Source organism: Eleutherodactylus coqui, chromosome 2 (genome assembly GCF_035609145.1).
Source record: "Eleutherodactylus coqui strain aEleCoq1 chromosome 2, aEleCoq1.hap1, whole genome shotgun sequence".
Lineage (NCBI taxonomy): Eukaryota > Metazoa > Chordata > Amphibia > Anura > Eleutherodactylidae > Eleutherodactylus > Eleutherodactylus coqui.
This window is the reverse complement of record NC_089838.1, coordinates 95,269,848-95,291,345: the sequence shown is the minus strand read 5'-3', so window position 1 is coordinate 95,291,345 and position 21,498 is coordinate 95,269,848.

The following is a 21,498-nucleotide window of genomic DNA, read 5'->3' as shown; positions in this document are numbered from 1 at the left end:
CAACATCTCTGCGATATTTAGCAATTCCTGCAACCAGATCGGTTCTGATTCACAATTCCAGCAACCTGATTGGTTGTTTAGGTTGGCTGATTCAACACGATTGGTTGTTTGGGTTGGCTGATTCAACCTGATTGGTTGTTTGGGCAGAAGTGTTGCAGAAATTGATAATATGCTTACCTCTCCCATAGTCCCCTGATGTGAATGTTGAAAGACTCTGCTCAGTGCATTGAGGGGCACACTAAGTAGTCCACCCATTATAATATTAGAATGGGTAGACTACTTAGCACAAAGCTAAATACACGGAGTGGCAACTTCCAGCACTGACATTGGGGGAATGATGGGAAGGTAAGTATAACACTTACATTCCCAGACATTGCGCTTCACCTACTTTTAGCACCATAAGCTTAGCTTATAGTTCTAAAAGTAGGTGACAGAGTCTCTTTAAGGTACTCATTGAGAGGTATTGTTGATTAACCCCACAGTTTTTTGCAGAAGTTAATGCAAATCATGTGAGAAGAATTAAAATGTAATTTTTTTCACAAATGTGTCCTTTTAAATGCAGTTTTTTTGTACAGAGCATGTGAAAACGGAGACATGCCCCCCAAAATGGGTACCTCTGCTGTGTTTAGAAATATGCTCATTGTAGCCCTAATCCTATGTTTACTGAAAACAAATTTTGTCGGAAAATGTTACAGGCCCCATTGCATGTATGTAGAGGCACTGAACTGCCAAAACAATTCAAAATGCAGTCATTTGTTGGTTTTTTTTTAAACTAGACCCCTTAATACATTTATCTAGGTGTATAGTGAGCATTTTGACCCCACCATATTTTAAATGAATGTATGCAAAGCAAATGGAAAATATTTAAATTTTTTTTTTTGCAAAATGTGTAATTTTCAAGTCACCTTTTTCACACAGCAGACATGAAAACATGTATAACATGAATCATACACCCCAAAATTGATACTTCTGTTTCTGCTGTACTCAGAAATATGCCCATTGTGGCCCTAATTGTTTGTTTGGTCACATGGCAGGGCCCAAAATGAAGGGAGAACCCTGGCCTTCAGAACACAAATCTTGTCAAAAATTATTTCATGCACGTAGAAGCACTGAGCTGTCCAAATTATAGAAAACCCCCCATTTTGAAAACTAGGCCCCTTAACACATTCATCTAGTAGTATAGTGAGCATATTAAGCCCGCCAAGTTTAAATGGATTTACGCGAAGCAGGTGGGTTAAAATTACGACTTTGATTTTTTGGGGGTAAATATGTCATTTTTTTCTTATGGCACACATGAAAATGGAGGCATGTACCTCAAAATTGATACCCCTGCTTCTCATGTGCTCAGAAATATACCCATTGTGACCCTCATCTTATGTCTGGACACATGGCAGGACCCAAAAGGAAAGTTGAGATGTGCAATTACATTCCACTGATTATCAAAATTTAGATCTCTGACGCCTCCTTTTTTTTGTACTGGACAAAACTATCATCTGAATGAGGTATATGGCCACATGTTTTTCGTTTAACCAAATACAGCTGCAATACCCAGTCTGCTAAATGAACGACAACACCCCACCACCCCCATGAATTTATTGTAATTTATTATGGACACCAGTTCTTGCTTGTCAGATGTAGAACCTCTCTCCCTGACGGCCTCTGGGGCATGTGTATGAACTGTACTGAGGACAAACATATTTTTTCGGTCCCTATATTTGACTGCAAACAGTTTGTCACTTTGAAAAGAGCAGGATGTTCCCTTCTTAATTTGTTTTCCCGACAGCCTCTGTGGAAAGCCCTTTTTATTTTTACGGATTGTTCCACAGGCTCCTCTGTTTGATGTGTGCAGGAGCTTGAACAAAGGCACACTTGTGTAAAACTTGTCTGTGTAGAGGTGATAACCCTTGTGCGCGAAGGGTTGGATTATCTGCCAGACAACTTTACTGCTGACGGTCAGATTAGGGGCATGGATGGTTGAATTTACTGTCCCTCCCTTCATACATTTTGAAAGTGGCAGTATACTCTGTTTCGCTTCACCAACTTTATATAACTTTACTCCATAATTTGCCCCTTCGACGATATATATAGCTTGAAGTATAGTCTCACACTGGATCAACAAATGGGCGATATACGTGGTATGATCTAATTGTGGGCTTCTTGACAAGTCCCATATTTAATGTGCGCCCCAAGAACTTTTTAAACCTGTACAGGGTTGTGGGCTTCTAATCTGTAGCATGCGTAGAAGAGGGATGCTGTGCAATATACTGTCTAGCATACAAATTTGTTAGCTGGACTATGTCAGGAGTTCATCACTTATAAAAAGTCATCCACGTTTATTCTTGGGGTGGCAGTGAAGTCAGCAATTTTTGGGTATAATGTGGTGGGTGTCTACACAAGACCGGCAACTTCAATGGGAGGAACTAGGCCCTGCTAACTTTTCTTGTTGGTCTGTGCTAACATCCCCACAATAGTTATCCAAAAAACTGTCGCTGATGAGGCAAGTGGACTCTGAAAAGGCATCTGAAACTCTTTAAGTCACAAAATGACTTGATTTCACTGGTCAAGATTCGTATTGCTTGTGTCTTATGGGAAAGAAAACAATCGGAAAGTATAACCCCTTTCTAGCAGCTACATAGTAATGTTTAGTAAGTAGTTTGTGGTTCAACGACTTGAAAACACTTTTATAGCTTTAGATAATAGACTGGCAATGTCTGCCAGAATCATTCCTAATAGGTGCCTCATAGGAAAACTATTTGTTGTATCACAGACAATATCAGCTCAATTTTACAAAATTAATATCTGCTACATTAGATATCGAGAACCTCCATATAGCTTTAATATACCTTTTGTTACATACAATACATACCGTATATGTATACATGAAATGTTCGATGTATTTAAAGCTAATTCTATCATTATACAAAATCTTTATATGCAGATTATAGATTAATATTAATTGCCTCCGTCACTCTATGTGAAAGAAAGTAAATTGTATCAGCCATCAAATGTGTGCTCAAATGTGAAATTTTCCTCTAGCCTGCACAACAATGAGGTAGAGAGATTATCAGCCATTAAGCAGGTTCTATACCATTACACTCTGGCTCAGATTTCATATTCGCTTTACCCCATAGCTTCCTGCTGTAATGAAAGATGAAAGCTTCCTAAAGAGACCGCCCACAGTAACCCGGATCGCTCCTTCGCTCAGAGGAACAAAAGGACACCTGCTACAAGTACATTTGCTAAGTTTAAATTTTAACCCCAATTTTCCTTTAGAATACCAGTTTAATACATATTTTTAAAAAGAGCAAAATGTGATTGTTCCCAGCAAGAGAAACCACGTAATCTTGTAGATAGGATACCTTTTAATGGCTAACAAAAATACATGATGTAATAGCGAGCTTGCGAACCTCTCGGGCTTTTCGTCAGGCTAAAAATGGAATAGATCTGAAGAGGCATGAATATTTATACACACTTATAACATACATACTTATGATAAGGCACAGACATGGATGAATATGAGGGTTGAAAGAAAACACCAGCCAATGGTTGTTAGTGTTTCAGAAGATAGGAATTATAAGAGATTAGTAGAAAAGTTATGCTTCTTTCATGAACGGCAGAACTCTTGTCTATGGGCAACGTCTTGTAAAGTCTCATTTGCCTGAATGAAGCTGAGCTGCAATACTAGACACAGTCAATATTTTTTTTCTTTATTACGAAATGTTCTTTGCAGACAGCACACATAAGATTTCTTGTTAATCAGGTTCCCTTTAACAAAGTGCATAATTTTGCTTAGAGTATCATTTCTATGTCTAGCCTGCTTGGATTCATTACAAAGAACAAAAGCTCTAGCAGCAAAGAAATACAGTATGACACAAATTGGAAAGGAGGGAAGGGTAAAAACATGGCTTTCATGATTTTCTAATACAATGATATCTAGAAAACAAAAAAATTAACAATCTAAGCAATTTAGCAATGAAAAGTACAACTGGATAAGCAGAGATGCTTTTGCATGTGGGCTAACTTCTAACGATGGCCAAGATGACCAAATCAAGCTCCTTCCACTCAGTGCACAGACAAGCAAGGCTATTCCCCTTATTGGGATTTAATAAAGAATATTAGGCACAGAAAGATTAAAGGAAAAGAGGAAAGTCATGACCACCAACACGTTCGATGGACTCTATCACAGAAAACGTAAGTATGCCGTATAGAAATCTAAAGAGCCAAAAAGAAGAGAAGACATAATGAAGAGATGATTCCATATGATTCATGTTATTGTTAAAATAACATTAATAATAATGTAAGAGGCAATGTGCCAATGTGGTCTGCAAAGATGCTTCTGTATTCTAACTTACTCCTGGTTTGTCCCATGCCTAAGTCACCTAGCTTTCTCATCTTCTCCAGTCCTCATCTTGGCTTTCACTTTGACCATGCTACACCTATCTGTTGCCTGCCCTGACACACTGTTTTATTTTCATGCAAGAATGCCACCCATTCTAAACTCCATTTTGTATATCGGCCATGTCTCTGCCTGCTCCTGTAGTACAGTTCTCCTGACCTGTCTGCGTCAGCTGCCAAAGAACCAAGACTACTCTTGGGGTAATGGCCTAGGGTTTCTGTAACGAAGGTCAGACCCTGACTGGTGGGGTTAAATCAGTTAGGACCAAAGGATAAATTTGTCCCATAGTTTTAAACTGCCCCCAAATTTTATTGAATCAATTACGGTCCTAAAAGGGTTGAAGGGTGAAAACTATGGGAACCCAGGTGCTGCCCTCAGCAGTAGCCCACAGTCAAATCGGTCTGTGGCATGGTGTGTTCACACACACTGTTCTAACATACTGTTAACAGATGCATAATGTGATGCTTATGGGTACCAATGCAAAATCTCTATCAGCTCCCTATCTATCATGTGCCATACTGTTGCCAAAACACTCCTGAAGTAGGGGGGGGCATTTAAGCCCTTTCAGGACTCAGAGGCAACTGCTACCATCAGAAACCTCTAAAGCAGTGTTTCTCAAACTCCAGTTCTCATGACCCCAACAGGTCAGATTTTCAAAATTTCCTCAGTATTACACAGGTGATGTAATTATTGTCAGTGCCTCAGACACTGCCACAGGTGTTCTCTCTATAGGATATCCTGAAAACATGATCTATTGGGGTTAGGGATGAGCGAGTATACTCGCTAAGGCACTACTCGCTCGAGTAATGTGCCTTAGCTGAGTATCTCCCTGCTCGTCCCTAAAGATTCGGGGGCCGCCGCAGCTGACAGGTGAGTTGCAGCGGGGAGCGGGGGAGAGCGGGCGGGAGAGAGGGAGAGAGAGATCTCCCCTCCGTTCCTCCCTGCTCTCCCCCGCAGCTCCCCGCCCCGCGGCGGCACCCGAGTCTTTCAGGACGAGCGGGGAGAAACTCGGCTAGGGCACATTACTCGAGCGAGTAGTGCCTTAGCGAGTATACTCGCTCATCCCTAATTGGGGGTCATGAGAACCAAAGTTTAGGAAACACTGCTCTAAAACTATGCTCTTAGATGACATTAAGTTTGTTCACATAGAATCATAGAATGGTAGAGTTGGAAGCAACCTCCAGGGTCATCGGGTCCAACCCCCTGCTCAGTGCAGGACACACTAAATCATCCCCAACAGATATTTGTGCAGCCTTTGTTTGAACACTTCCATTGAAGGAGAAGTCTCCATTTCCTGTGGTAACCTGTTCCACTCATTCATCACACTCACTGTCTAATATCTAATCTGTGTCTCCTCCCTTTCAGTTTCATCCCATTACGTCTAGTCTTTCCTTGTGCAATTGAGAATAGGGCTGATACCTCTGCACTGTGACAGCACTTCACAACTATAGTTTCTTACCATGATTGGGCAACATTAGAACTATGTAATAATGATATTGAGAGTCATAGGGATAAAAACATTTTCTAGCATACTGGTTTTATCATGAAAAAGGGACGCGTGGTCTCAACTGCTCAAATTCCTGTTGGTAAGCTCTTCTCAATGATCCTTAAATTATACTAAAGCAGATGTCAGTAAAGTATCCCTGAAGAACGAAGCATTGATATATCTATATGTTGTTTTTTTTTTACTTTATTGGATAAATAGTAGGGTGTGTAGTCTAATTAAAATGGCTTCATTACAGTCCATAATATAAGTGTGGACTGAGAGGAAGCATGAGACTGTCACAATTGAAATTTGAGAGATGTCACGTACAGAGGTTTTTTATCATGATGTAAGTGGAGATTAACTTGGAAGTACAGTAATAGTGTCACGTACCAGGAAACCTTCTATACTGGTGATTCAACAATCAGCTAAATGTTTCTTCCTTGTATTACTTGATTTTACTTCAGTTGTGTACTAATCTCAGGAGGTCCTGCTATTGAGGTGCAGAACATGGGTGTAAGAAGAGAGCAGTAACATAGGGTACAGGCATAGGCGTACCGGCGGGGGGTGCCGGGGTCGCAACGGCGACCCGGCCCTTGCGCTTGAGGGGGCCTAGGGGCCCCCCTCCAGCATATACTGCTTTACTTTCACCGCGCTGTCGGCCGCCGCTTGCTAAGTTAGTGCGGTCCGGCCGGTCGACAGCACGAGCCAGAGAGTAGAGTAGGAGAAGGGAGGGGGAGGACCTGAAGAGAAGACAGGGGAAGAGGAGGGGGGATGGGGGAAAGAGCAGAGAGGACACAGAAGCAGACTCACCGCACACGGGCACAGCACAGCAAGGCATCGAGTGGAACAGGGATGAGGTCATCTCCATCTATCCATCCATCTATCCATCTATCCATCTATCCATCTAACCATCCATCTATCTATCCATCTATCCATCCATCTATCTATCCATCAAATCTATCTCCTATCTATCTATCTCCCATAGGCGTACATATAGGGGGTGCTGGGGTCATGGTTGCGACCCGGCCCCTGAGCCCCCGGGGGCCCTCTTTCACACGGACTGACCGCAGTTACTTTCATTAAGGTCTCTGCGCCGGCCGGCAGCTTCTCCTGCACGCCGGCGCTTCCTCCCGGACCTCCGCTCAGACTCCTCCCCTCTGCAGGAGAAGCTGCCGCCCCGCGCGCATATGTTTCTTTTCAGCCCCACTTCTGTAGCCTTGAGCAATTCCAGCAACCTCATTGGTTGTTGGGGACACACCTTCCTTTCAGATGTGCCCGAGGATACAGTTACACTGAGCTGTGCTGTGGAAGCACGAGAAGCAGTGAATACACCGCAGATCTGTAACGGTATTCCTGTCAGCACCTGCTTCTCGTGCACAGCTTTGTGTAAATGTATCCTCGGGCACATCTGAAAGGAAAGTGTGTCCCCAACAACCAATGAGGTTGCTGGAATTGCTCAAGGCTACTGAAGTGGGGCTGAAACTGCGGTCATTGTGCGGGACCCTGTGTGATGGGGTGGGGGGTGGGGGAGAACGAGTGGGACCCTGTGTGATGGGGGTGGGGGAGAACGAGGGGGACCCTGTGTGATGGGGGTGGGGAGCACGAGGGGCACCCTGTGTGATGGGGGGGAGCACGAGGGGGACCCTGTGTGATGGGGGTGGGGAGCACGAGGGGTACCCTGTGTGATGGGGGTGGGGAGCACGAGGGGCACCCTGTGTGATGGGGGGGAGCACGAGGGGGACCCTGTGTGATGGGGGGTGAACGAAGGGGACCCTGTGTGATGGGGCGGGGGAGAACGAGGGGGACCCTGAGTGATGGGGGGGGGGAGAGAACGAGGGGCACCCTGTGTGATGGGGGGGGAGAACGAGGGGGGCCCTGTGTGATGGGGGGGAGAACGAGGGTGATCCTGTGTGATGGGGGAAAACGAGGGGGATACTGTGTGATGGGGGGAGAGAACGAGAGGGATCCTGTGTGATCAGGGGGGGGGGGGAGAATGAGGGGGATCCTGTGTGATGGGGAGTGGGGGGTGGGGAACGAGAGGCGTTCTGTGTGATGGGGAGTGTGTGGGGGGAAAACAAGGGGCATTCCGTGTAATGGGGAATGGGGGGGTATAAGGGGCATTCCGTGTGATGGGGAGTGGGGGGGGGGCGACGACGACAAGGGGTGTTCCATGTGATGGGGAGTGTTTAGAGTGTCAATGCGTATGGAAATAATGTATTCCGTATGGGCGGTTTATCACATGCAGCCCATACAAGTGTACAGGGCTCACGTTGCATGGTACACAAAGAAAGAGCATGCTGGGATTTATTTCTCTTGCATATCTACACGCAGTCCATTGACTTTTATTGACTCAGTTCACTGCGCACCACGTGTGTGTGCGCAACGCACGTATAATAGGTGGTGAAAACCTGGCCATGGACATGAGCCCTAACATGTTGTATAAAGTTAGCTTATGTTGTCTCTATTGTATGTATTGTTATTATGCTGTCTCCAATGTATATGTGTATATATATATATATATATATATATATATATATATATATATAAATTTTCTTTCCTGAGGAAGCAAAGCATGCCTTGAGGCTTGTGTTCTGGATGTTTTAAAACTCTGCTAAAACCCCTGATTACTAATGATCTATTGATGGGTCATTAAAAAAAACAGTAATGTAGCTAAAAGTGATGTAGAAGTAGTAGCCGTGAAAAGGAGTGGGGGTTGGAGGGGTCTGTAGGGGGGCCCCAAGCTAAACTCTTGCACCCAGGCCCATGAGCCTCTAGCTACGCCCCTGCTATCTCCTATCCATCTATCTCCTATCTATCTATCTATCTATCTATCTATCTATCTATCTATCTATCTATCTATCTATCTATCTCCTATATCTATCCATCTCTCTCTCAGGCCTTATGCCCACTTGCACGCACGGATTTCACTGCTAAATCCCGAAGTGAAATCCGTACATGCCCACGGACATGGAGAGGGGAAATACATTATACTTACCTCTCTGGACGCTGCGGTGCTCCCCTCTGTGCAGGCTGGATCTTCGTTCTTCCGGTCGGCGGGCGTGCCGCGTGCATGTGCACCAATATTTTTAAAAATCTCCTGTTCTCCCGCGTATCCGCAGCACAGCACAAAAACAGCTGCTGCTGTGTGGCAGATACAAACAGCTTCCATAGGCTTTAATAGAAGCTGCGGGAGCCGTCCTTGTGGCAGATCCGCAGGAAAATAGAGCATGCTGCGATTTCTTCCTGTGCGTGTGACCCGCACTCTGGGAAGAAATCCCATCTGCATGCTTTTAGCTGCCCTAGCGATGCCAATGCATCCCTATGGGCAGCAAGATGCACGAATCTCCCGTGCGGGTCTACATGCGGATTTTATAAATAAAATTCACACATGGACATTGGCCCTCAGGCATAGCTACGGGGCGAGGGGGAAAAGGGCCTGGGGGGAGGGGGCCCAAGCTGAACTTTTGCACCCGGGCCCCTGAGCCTTTAGGTACGCCCCTGGGTACAGGTCTATTTGTCCAAACAGCCACAAGGACAAGCCTGCTTAATTTTTATGGTAACAAGGACAATAAAGGACATGTATAAACCTGCAACCTTCGTCACTGCTTCACCCTCACATTTGTCTTCTGTAGCTGCTCTCAGCAACATTTTCACATACAGCAGTGGTCCCCAACTAGTGGCTCACAACTCCCTGCTTAGCGCCTCGCAATAGGAGTCCTGAGTTATGACATATGTTCTGAAAATTGATATTATTGCAAATATATATTCCAACCATCAATACAGTGCCAATGTGAATACTATAGGTCTGTAGTCATATTTCACTCTCAAATGTCTATCAGCAAATTTGTGATTTCTTGTTTCTCCTCGTTTTTCTCCTACATTTTTTAGATAAATGCGATTTGTGGCAATCACTCAAAGTTGAAGGTGGCTCACAAGGTACAAAAACTTGGGGTTCTCTGACACAGGGTATATTACTAAGTATGAATCTCCACATCCTCACACTTGCTAACCTAATTTAGGAAATACTACAGAACTGGTCCAGGTCCGATAGCATCTCTGCACCTCTGACATCTCCTGCTTTGGTAGCTCTTTTGCTTTGCTCTATCTAGCTGTGCCAAATATATATATATATATATATATATATATATATATATATATATATATATATATATATATATATTATCTAAAGGTTGATGGCTACAGTGTAACATCAAAAAAAGAAAAATGCTTTTGTAATTCCATTCCTTCTGAGTCAATGCTGCATTTAAATATGGCTGTGCACCCACTTTTGTTAGTTTTTAGAAAGGCCACACCACAATAACACATAATATGAGCATTCAGCATGGTATAAATGGCCATCTAATGTTTTAAAAAGTTCTCTCCTTTAAATCTGTACTTTACAACTTCTTTTCCTAACTTACATATTCTATTTTTACTTTTTACACTGAGGCAACAGGATGCGCATATCTGTTTAGTGTTACGGAAAATGTTGGCATTATATAAAGATTATCTCCTTATATACAGATTACATGTAAGAACAATGTAAAGGTGCCTATATCTAAAGACTAAAGTTGTTGATTTTAACCAAAACAATCATTTTAAAACTGGCCAGATACATTAGATGAAATGTCAGCTGAACTGGCCAATTTCAGGGGGTTCAGCAAACCATTTAGGCCAGACTTTCCACGGTAAAACATGGGCATTGAAAGGCATGTATTTTTGCTTTTTCCTTCACACTGGCAGAGAAGAATGCAGAGTCACCAGCCAGGCTCACAGACGGAATCTGCCGCGGGCCTCCACCATGCAGGATCTGACCCGTTCATGGGAGCCTGGCCTTACTGTGTATGGGGCCTTCCTAACTCTCTTACAATGTCAGGGAGATAAGTATCAGGCATTTAGATTTCAACATGACCCATCCTTTTCTTGTTGGGAAGAAAAAACAGTGCCTAAGGAGTTTGGCAACAGCTTATTGCCCTCTTCCTATTCAAGAAACGTGTACCCTTGGCTGAGTAGAGAGTGCATGTATTTGATAAGGCCCATTTACATGGAGCGATGATAGCTCGAAAATCACTAAAAAGCGATCGTTTGAGCAATCATTGTTGCGTCTAAACACGCATCCATCGTGCACTTTTCATGCACTGCTAGCTGATCGTTAAATTCAGGTCAACCTAAAAATAGCCCTGCGGTCTTATCAGGAGTTCTCCACGGGTAGTGCTGATAGCATTGTTTCCCGTCGGAGAACAAAAGAACTGAAAGCAGATAAGAGCCATCGGGCATTCAGCTAAAGGCTTCATTTGCACACTAAATTGCTATAAAGTAGCTGTGTAGCTACTTAATAGTTTATGCAAAATCATCGCTCGTTTGAGCGATCTTTGAGTGGTTATTGCTCCGTGTAAATGGGCCTTAAGTCTAGGCAGATATAGCTGTCTGGCTGAAAGCCTTCTACAATGTGTGGCCAGTATTAGATGACTGATGACAGACCGCGATCGTCTGGAAAAAGGTTGGCAAAGAAGACTCTTGTTTGTATCTCTTTCACATTTCTAAGGGAGGAACATGACTCTTGGCTAGTAATGGCCATTTTAAGAGTTTCCGCTAGGCAATAATGTCTGTTATATGTCACAGCGGCATTTACATTTATGAATTGTGCTGCTATAGAAGGTCAAAAATGAAAGTTTTATTGTTTATCATTGGTCTTTATCACTCCAAAACTAGCAAATCGGGACAATAACTAGTTTTAGTGACAGAGAACAAACTATTCTCATGTCCTGCATGAGTCTTAGATTGGAAATATTATAGACTGCACAATGCCAAGAATAATAGACTTTGTAGAGTATGTTGCTAGACACACTGTTAGCAGCAATGTATACTATGCATAAAAATAACAATAGTGGTGGATTGTTGAAGAGTAATTAAACAGCAGCTAGACCCACATCTGTGAAAGGTCAACTATGATGGGTCAGAAGTAGTTTGCTACTGCTATGTTTGACCACAATCTGTATTTAGTCCTGGCAATTCAACACAGCATAATCGTTCTAAAAATCACAGGCCTCCTTTGAGTCCAGATTTTCCACTCCTTATTTATTTTGGGTGTGATTTAATAACCATTTAAACATCTGCTAAACCTAGAAAATGAAAGCATTCATCCACACAGTAGAGGAGACTTTCACCACGAACCTTTGTGTGATGGCAAAAAGTCATTCAGCCTTCTACTTTACAGTTTTGATTTGCATGAATAATAATTTTCTGCATTATTTTCCTGCCAGGAAAGTTGCAGCAATACAGTAATGACATGGCCAGCTGTGTTCTATTGTACGTTTCCACTTTTTTAGAATCTGCAAAAATAAGGGAAACATTGTAATTCAACTTAATGAATTTGCAAATCATAAACAAACTTAAACATGCACAAGATATATAAATATATAAGTGCAAAATATTTACAAAGCAAATCATCGGGGTCAGGGTGATTTCACACCTGCGCCCAGGGTTCCGCTTTCGTGATCAGTTCAGGGATCAGGAAAGGTGTATCCCTGTGGCCAATTGGCTCCATCTCAGGATGAAACTTAACGGCGCCGCTCAGCTGCTTAGGCTTTAGTCGGATCTGCGGCAGAACTGGAGGTTCCAACGTAGATGCGAAACCATCTTCTTATCTACAGTCTAGCTGTCATTTCCTGCACAGCTATGTTATGTTTCTTCTCTTCTTTCTTTCCTCTATGTTACCATCCCTTTTTGTCCCTTCTTTTCTTTACATTTTATGATCAGATTGGTCATATCATTTATTTATTTTGCTCATTTATATAGCATATATGGAAGCACTATACAGAGACTGACCTCACTTACATAAGCCCTTCTTCCCATTAAGGCTTACAAGCTATTTCCAAATTAACCTACAGTAGACGTATACTTTTGGAGAATGGAGAAAACCTATGAAGAATGAAAATACAAACTGACATTTCTGAAAAAAATGTTTGTATAGATCAACATAAAGTAAAGTTGTAATATATCATCGTTTTATTACCATTTTTGGATACCCCCCAGCTACTATCAACAGGTGTGATTTCAGCCGATAAACTATACACAAAGGAACTAGTTTTGTGGCTGATAATAGTCGTCTCACTTTATATTCCATCAGCACGGCTGACACGGCCAATACTATACTTGGGAGACACAAATACATCTATACTTATGTGTGTTGCAACTTTGATCCTATACCCAATGCAATAAACAAATGCACATACATAAATTATATCCTAACATAATCCTCTATTACCATTATTATTTACGTATATATATACTATGTATACATTATCTACTGAATATTTAATGTTGTCACTCTTAGTGTTATTATCATAAGACTTCTACATGCTATATAAACACCCCACACCAGGTATTTGCTGACTATTTCCTCCTGGGGCAAACACAGGAATGTCATGGAAATTTACGGAGGGGTGGTGGACATGTAAGAACCAAACAGCACCATCTAGGTGGGGTGAAATATTGATCACTGAAAAAAAAAAAAAAAAAAATACATATATATATATACAGATACACACTGATATAAAACTTTTGGGCGCTTTCAAGATTTTATAAAAACCAAAGTATTGGGGCTTTTACTCACTAGCATTTTTTTTAACACTGCAATATCGCGGAATTTTTTTCAATGGGACTCTCTAATGTTAAAATCGCAGCGCACAAAAATCGCAAGTTTGCGATCGATTTTAACATTAGAAAGGCCCATTGAAAAAAATGCTGCGATATTGCAGCGTTAAAAAAATGCTAGTGAGTAGAAGCCCTTACTAATATATCCAAGATACTTACATAGTGTTTTAATATGTCTTCAAGTTACAAATGTTTATATGTGATCCCTTTCACGAATACAAAGGACTTGGTCCTCTACTACTTGTTCTCCCAGAACCATTGTTCTGAAATTTCTTGCTCCACGGGAACTCAATACTCAATGTGATGCTGTCACGAAAAGTTGCCATCAGACAAACTTCATTGCCAGTCCTATGCTACTACGCATATGGTTTGTTAACGTGTTTAATGTTTTGGATCTATACAGCTTTGAAAGAGTCTATTTCTTTGATGATAACCCTGTATATTGTGACAACATGGGTCAAATTAGCTCATGGAATAGTCACCAACTCTGAGGTAAGATGGTTGGCACACAAAGAAGTGTCAATCCAACACAGTGGACTTAGGTGATTGATATAAAATTGTATATTAATGCTTTAATTCTTTGAAGGACAGGAATAAGCAATTATTCATTTGGTAGCAGTGGGGTTGTAAAATCCACAGCAAAATCTGCATGAAAACATATGTATTTTCCAGTATCTAAGTAAGATGCCAGTCCATAGTTATAAAGGGCAAGCTTCAACCTATAATAGATAGATAGATATGAGAAACATAGATAGATATGAGATACATTGGCGTAGCGTCAGGGGGTGCTGGAGTCGCCATGGCGAACCGGCCCCTGCGCTCAGGGGACCCCGGGGCCGCCCTCCGCCATACCCACATGCACATTCAGTGCATTAATGGCTGGCCGTTCTTTCCCCCGCATGATGCGGCAGCGTGAACGGCCAGCCTGAGAGGAAAAGCAGGGAGGTACTCACATGGGCCGGCAGGGGAGGAGGCAGGAGGTCACATGGGATGGCAGGGGAGGAGGTCACATGGGACGGCAGGGCACAGTGATCATGTGCTGCCCCCTGCTTCCTGTGCACGGAAGCCTCTAAGTTTACCTCTCCTGCTGCTGCTGTCACATGGAGGAGAAGTGAACCAAGCCCTGGGGTAAGTGTATATATGTGTGTGTATCTGTCTGTCTGTCTCTCTCCTTTATCTATCCATCCATCCACTCATCTATCTATCTATCCATCTATCTCATATCTATCTATCTATCTATCTATCTATCTATCTATCTATCTGCTATCTCTATCTATCTCATATCTATCTATCTATCTCATATCTATCTATCTATCTATCTATCTCATATCTATCTATCTATCTATCTATCTCATATCTATCTATCTGCTATCTCTATCTATCTCATATCTATCTATCTATCTCATATCTATCTATCTGCTATCTCTATCTATCTCATATCTATCTATCTATCTCATATCTATCTCCTATCTCTATCTATCTCCTATCTATCTCTCTCTCCATCCATCCATCCATCCATCCATCTATATATCTATCTATCTCATATGTATCCATCTATCTATCTGCTATCTCTATCTATCTCATATCTATCCATCTATCTATCTGCTATCTCTATCTATCTCATATCTATCTATCTATCTCATATCTATCCATCTATCTCATATCTATCTATCTATCTGCTATCTCTATCTATCTATCTCATATCTATCTATCTATCTGCTATCTCTATCTATCTCATATCTATCTATATCATATCTATCTATCTCATATCTATCCATCTCATATCTATCTATCTATCTCATATCTATCCATCTATCTCCTATCTATCTGCTATCTCTATCTATCTCCTATCTATCTATCTATCTATCTCCTATCTATCTATCTATCTATCTATCTATCTATCTATCTATCTATCTATCTATCTATCTCATATCTATCTATCTATCTGCTATCTCTATCTATCTCATATCTATCTATCTATCTCCTATCTATCTATCTATCTATCTATCTATCTATCTATCTATCTATCTATCTATCTGCTATCTCTATCTATCTCATATCTATCTATCTCATATCTATCTATCTATCTATCTATCTATCTATCTATCTATCTATCTATCTATCTATCTATCTATCTATCTATCTATCTATCTATCTCATATCTATCTAGCTTATATCTATCTCTCTATCTATCTATCTATCTATCTATCACATATCTCTCTCTGTCTCTCTCTGGTATAAGTTATACATCTCCCTGGTTTACTGTATTTATTTGCACCCTTTACACACAATTAAAATATGCATCAAAACCGCATGCGGTTATTAATAGTGTCTGCAGCTCCTTTAGGGTGACCGCCCACTACAGTTTTTTTTTACGGCGAATTCGCAGCGTTTTTTTTCTGCAGGGGTCTATGGGACTTTTAATGTCAAAATAGCGATCGCGCAAAATCGCAATTTACCGCGAAATCGCGTTTAGCGCGATCGTGATTTTAACATTACAAGTCCCATAGACCCCTGCAGAAAAAAAAATGCTGCGAATTTCGCCGTGAAAAAAAACTGTAGTGGGCGGTCACCCTAAAACCGTACACGATCTTTAAATACTGCATGCAGGTTTTTTATGTGTCTTAATTGTGGTTCCAAAGTGCAACAAAAACATGACCCCCCCTAAGGCCGCTTTCACACACGTGTTCAGAAAACGCAGCTTGTAATCATGGCATTTTTACCAGAATTTCGAGCAGCGTTTTCGAACACAGGTAACAGTGTTTGACAGCGCTTTTTAATGCACCTCATTATTGTGATAGGTGATGAGATGTGTTAAAAACCACGAAAATGCAAAAATAGAACAGACAGCTCTCGAAAATCACAGCGATAGAGACACCGCGTTCCAGCGCAGATTTGAGCAACCTCATTAAAATCTCTGGGAGTGTTGTACCGCGGTTTGTACTGCACTCGGGACACCGCGCTAATAGCGGTAAAAAGCAGTGTCTGTGGCCTTCGGGGCTACAAACAAATTTTCATGTTCAGGAAATGCGTCATGTTTGGAAAGATTACGCCAAGGGGCAGATCATGTATGCAGCACGATCTAGGTATGGGTACGGGGGAGAGTGGGGTGGGGGGGCCCGAGCTGAACTTTTGCACCCGGGCCCCTGAGCCTTTAGGTACGCCCCTGATGAGATAGATAGATAGATAAATAGATATGAGACAGATAAATATATATATATCTATCTCAAATCTATATATATAAAGAGGAAAGCCCTCACTGACTCACTGACTCACTGACTTACTCACTGACTGACTCGCCAAAAGTTCTCCAACTTCCCGATGTCGTAGAAACATGAAATTTGGCACAAGCATAGATTATCTCCAAAATAGGAAAAGTAATTGAGTCCAAACTCGATTATTCAATTCTAGCGCAAAAGAATTGGCGTTGAAATTTTACGTACATAATCTAAATCTCTCACTTCCCAATGTCATAGAAACTTAAAATTTGGCAGGCGCATTGAATATGTCATAAATAGGAAAAGTTAATAGGTCCCAAATTAATTATTCAATTCTATGCACAAAAGAATTAGCGTCCAAATTTTACGTACGGAATCTAATTCTCTCACTTCCCGGTGTCATAGAAACTCGAAATTTGGCAGGAGCATTAATTATGTCATAAATAGGAAAAGCTAATGGGTCCCAACTCGATTATTCAATTCTATGCGCAAAAGAATTAGCGTCCAAATTTTACGTACGGAATGTAAGTTTCTCACTTTCCGGTGTCATAGAAACATGAAATTTGGCACGAGCATTGATTATGTCATAAATAGGAAAAGCTAATGGGTCCCAACTCGATTATTTAATTCTATGCACAAAAGAATTAGCATCCAAATTTTACGTACGGAATGTGATTTTCTCACTTTCCGGTGTCATAGAAACGTGAAATTTGGCACGAGCATTGATTATGTCATAAATAGGAAAAGTTAATAGGTCCCAACTCAATTATTTAATTCTAGCGCAAAAGAATTAGCGTCGAAATTTTACGTACATAATCTAAATCTCTCACTTCCCAATGTCACAGAAACATGAAATTTGCCATAAGCATTGAATATGTCATAAATAGGAAAAGTTAATGGGTCCCAACTCGATTATTCAATTCTAGCACAAAAGAACTAGCGTCCAAATTTTACGTACGGAATCTAATTCTCTCACTTCTTGGTGTCATAGAAACATGAAATTTGGAACGGGCATTGATTATGTCATAAATAGAAAAAGTTAATGGGTCCCAACTCGATTATTCAATTCTAAGTGCAAAAGAATTAGCGTCCACATTTTACATATGGAATCTAATTCTCTCACTTTCTGATGTCTTTTTATATAAAGGAAATGTCGCATGGTTACTTCCCTGTGGTGCTTCCTGGGTAACGCAGAGAACTATGCAAAATGGTGAACATTTATTTTTCCGGTATCTCTAAAGTAACCACAACTTCATAAGATTTTCCGTGTGACACCAGATAAACACCAGTACCAAATTAACTCGGGCGAAGCCGGGTATATCAGCTAGTATATATGTATATGAGATAGATAGATATGAGATAGATAGAAGATAGATAGAAGATACCGTGTTTCCCCGAAAGTAAGACAGTGTCTTACTTTCTTTTTATCCCCAAAAGCCCCACTATGTCTTACTTTCGGGGTATGTCTTATATTGGAAAAAAGTGCAGGGGACGGCGCGGTGAGGTATGGAGGGGGGGCGGCGCGGAAGTGGGCAGGAGGCGGCGCTCATTAAGATCAGAGGGAGGTGGCAGTGCAGGGGACGTATGGAGGGGGGGCGGCGCGGAAGTGGGCAGGAGGCGGCGCTCATTAAGATCAGAGGGAGGTGGCAGACGAGGCGACGTATGGAGAGGGGGACGGTGCGGACGTGGGCAGGAGGCGGCACTCATTAAGATCAGAGGGAGGTGGCAGACGCGGCGACGTATGGAGAGGGGGACGGTGCGGACGTGGGCAGGAGGCGGCACTCATTAAGATCAGAGGGAGGTGGCAGACGCGGCGACGTATGGAGAGGGGGACGGTGCGGACGTGGGCAGGAGGCGGCGCGCAGCTACGGTAGATGAGAGGGAGGCGGCAATACCCCCGTGTTTCCCCGAAAGTAAGACATATGTCTTACTTTCGGGGTACGGCTTACATTGGCCGACCCCCCTGAAACCCCCGATACGTCTTACAATCGGGGGTGTCTTATTATCGGGGAAACACGGTAGATAGATATGAGATACATAGATATGAGATACAGAGATAGATAGATAGATAGATAGATAGACAGACATCATACAGCTTTCATGACGTCACAAAAGCTCAACATTAGAGATGAGCGAGCACCAAAATGCTCGAGTGCTCGTTACTTGAGTCGAACTTTCAGTGATGCTCGAGAGTTCGTTTTGAGTAACGTACCCCATTGAAGTCAATGGGCGACTCAAGCATTTTTGTATATGACTAGTGCTCCGCTAAGGTTTTCATTTGTGAAAATCTTAGCAAATCACCAAAGTCATGTAAAAAACACAGAAATGGATAGGGCCGGCGAGGAGCAACATGCAGGGCTGCATTTCGGGCTCCGAGGTCTCACTATTAAGCCACAATAGTGGCAAGAGTGAGACACCCCCCCTCCCCCCACTGTCAGCATAACGATCGTTCTCCTCTGCCACAGCTGTAACAGCTGTGGCAGAGAAGAACGATGTTAGCCCACTGAATTCAATGGAGCCGGCAATACAGCCTAATACTTGAACGAGCATCAAGCTCGGACGAGTATGCTCGCTCATCTCTACTCAACATGTAAAAACTAGGCACAAAACAGCAGTGTTCATTACATAGTGATAGTGTTTTATTTTTCAGAAACATAGTTGTTCTTTTAATATAGTTTGCCGCGATACATTTTTTGTAAATGGTTAAATCCTGGATAACCCCTTTAACTTTTCATTAGAAAAATATGGACTAATGAAATGCTACTTGACACTAAAGAAAGGCATGTATCAATGCATACTAATTCATTATTGACAATTGTAGTACAAGCATTTTAGTGACTAACATATAGTACAGTAAATTTGCTATGGTTCCGAATCCTAATCATTGATGAAGCCGTAGATCCTTGAAGAGTTCGGGAAATATCCAGCATGGTTATATGAATACTATAAGCAGCAAGCCCAATAGTTCTATCAGCTATAGTATAAATACCTGTTGTTATATCTGAGCTGGATGTAATTTTTGTCCATAAAGGACGAATATACACACAAAATACAAACATGGATAACACAAAATCGTTTATACAGAAATAAAAAGTGGGGAACAGGAGAACTGACCTAGCCTACTGATACAAGGAAACCCTACCTAAAAGTGGAGTGACTGCCCTGTTAAGGCTGACCCCACATCAGGAACCTGGGCGACCTTGACTCTCCTTAGATGGCAACAGGAAATGTGGCAACAGATTTTTGCAAGTGTAAGTACAAAGAAAATACAAGAGATGAGATGTAAAAACACACCAGATAAAATATATCACCACTGGAGTGGACTGGGAGCCTCCGACTCGACCAGACACATCTTCAGACTGACAGTATAACCAGCGTCCTCTGTGAGGAGGAACTGGAATAACTGTATACAGACTAAGGCCTCCTGTCCATGGGCGATATTTCACTGCGTTACCCGCAACAATAATCCGCACGGATTACTTTGGAAAGCGCAGCCCGATGTACACGAGCAGAAAATTGCGGCGATTTTCCACTCCTGTATGCTGCGATTCTCCACGATGAACCTATCATAATGATAGGTTCATCGTGGAAAATCGCGGTGACATAATGTTCCCCTGCAGCAGCTCCCACAGCACAAAATCCGCTGCACTATATCACAATGCCCGTGGACAGCCGGCCTTAGGCCTCATGTCCACGGAGAAAATCAGGCCCGCTACGGATTCTCCATGGAGAATCCATAGCAGGTCCCTCCTACCCGCGGACATGAGAGCTGCAAATAAGAATAAACTTACCCGCAGGGGTCCGTGCAGATCTTCTTTTCTTCGCGGCCGGATCTTCTTTCTTCAGCCAGCGGATGTGCTCGGAACGTCGGCGGCATGCCGCGCGCATGCGCCGGGCACATCCGCCGGCCGAAGAAAGAAGATCCGGCCGCGAAGAAGGGAAGATCTGCACGGACCCCTGTGGGTAAGGTAATTATTATTTTAGGTCTCCCGCGGATCCGGACGGCTTCCATAGGCTTCAATAGAAGCATGTCCATTTTTTTCATGCTTCATATTTTTTTTTATTCACTTTTATTGACCATCCTCGGGTATTTATCTACCCGTGGGTGGTCAATGCATCCCTATAGGGTGCGGACCCGCGTGCAGGAGAAAAGTTAAAATCCGCTGCGGATTTTAATTCTTCTTTTCCCCATGGACATGAGGCCTTAGGCTGTCTGACTGGCTGGGATACATACCTCCCAGCCAACCAATCTATCCACACACCAGTAGAGAAGCATCCCTATCGGCATCCAGCGCTGCAATAACAATAAGCATGTGCCAGCACTAGGTTCATGTGAAACAGGGCTGATGCAGTGATGTCACGCCAATCCCAATCCTCTGTCATTGCTGGTGAGCCTTAATACCTATCTTCACATTCACTCCAAGTCTTTGAATCCAAGCTCAGTTTGACACGTTTGCAGCACACAATGTAGCTACTGTCCAAAAAATGCCTCAGTCTACTGCTGCTTTACTAATCTGAACTAGTGATTCTTGAGTTCAAGGGGGCTCCTCCTAGTGGTGGATTATACCATAACACCCTAATATTAGGAGCCCCATCATTCTGGTGATCCATTGGGTTTCCAGTTCACGAACCCTGGTGATGCTATCTTTTGATGGGTTTGAATGACAAGCCGTTTTCTAGTTTTGTATCTTCTTTGGGTCCGAGCTCAGATCACTAGAGAGCTTACTTTGAATCTTTGTGTA